The sequence below is a fragment of the Argentina anserina genome, chromosome 6 (genome assembly GCF_933775445.1).
Source record: "Argentina anserina chromosome 6, drPotAnse1.1, whole genome shotgun sequence".
Taxonomy (NCBI): Eukaryota; Viridiplantae; Streptophyta; class Magnoliopsida; order Rosales; family Rosaceae; genus Argentina; species Argentina anserina.
The window spans coordinates 19693499-19694648 of NC_065877.1; the positions used below are offsets into that span (position 1 = coordinate 19693499).

A 1150-nucleotide genomic window follows, 5' to 3' on the forward strand; every position below is an offset into this window, starting at 1 on the left:
CCACTGCTTCAAAATTATCAAGCACTGTTCTAAAGTTCTCTCTGACATAAATAGTTCTATACGTCCTCAATTTATAATTTTTGAACAAAAATAAATAAATATTAATTTAACAAAATGTCATCGGCTTATGGCTCAGCTTATTCCTGGTCTGGTATTAGATCTACAAACTTCTGGTATTCATAAAACCAGTGTGGTGCTCTATCACAGTTTCACTTGGATCTGCTCTACAATTCAACTTCAATGAGACCACTGGATCTACTCAATATAGGTTCTAACTTCTAAGAGTCATTGATGCAAAATATACAAACCAAGTAGTTAGAACAAAGACATAAATTGCAACAAAAAAAAACTGATAAAGACTTTAATTGGGCAAAATCTTTGCTACAAGAAGTTCAATCGAAGTATTAGACGAATACCATTAATCGCTTATGAGAAAAAGTCATGGCTACAAAAGAGAGTATGAAGCTCACCCAGCTACTACTAGCGATCATGCACCTCATCAATCCTGAAATAAATAGAGTAGAGGTTATAGCTTATCTCAATCCGACTATGAAGCCAACCGAGAGGAATAATTGATACAAATATGAAACATGAAGGAGAGAATCAAACACACGCAGAGAAATAGAAGTCACTCACAGAGATTCATGAAGGAGTTCATCGTCCTCTTCAATTTCCCCTCACATATTAGATCTCAATACATCAATGATCATCATATCCGGATAAGAATACTAATCAGATCCAAATCTACCATATCAGAGAAATTAGATCAACATCAATATATAAAAATGCATGCTTGATGGTATAAACCCCTTACCTCTAGAATGATGGGATGAAGACGATATGTCCAAAGAGCCTAGTCTCAAATTCAAAACTTCGTAGCATCCTCTTGAGTTAGGAAAAGTTATGCCTTTATTGTTATCCTTTTTCTTTTCAGAAGGAATCTCCAACTTATTCTTCATATCCTTCAACGATTATTTAGGATACTTTTAATTATGCCTCATCATTTAGCCCACAGATTCGAAAAGCTCGCGGAGCTCCGCAAGCCCGATGAGCTTTTACACGGCTCGGCCCACGAGAAAGACCGCCAAACCCCGCTTCCGTGAGTAGAAGGTCGAGCTTAAATTAGAGGTGTGAAACCCGGCCCGGTCCG

The 1150-nt window shown here is 37.3% G+C and overlaps 1 long non-coding RNA gene across 1 annotated transcript; it reads right to left on the bottom strand.

Annotated features, from left to right (window-relative positions):
- Positions 1–299: 299 nt before the first annotated feature.
- Positions 300–911, bottom strand: LOC126800335 (uncharacterized). The gene is made up of 3 exons (XR_007672704.1): positions 815–911; positions 637–744; positions 300–505 (listed from the first exon to the last, which is right to left on the bottom strand). It is a non-coding gene; the product is annotated as an uncharacterized LOC126800335 (long non-coding RNA).
- Positions 912–1150: the final 239 nt, after the last annotated feature.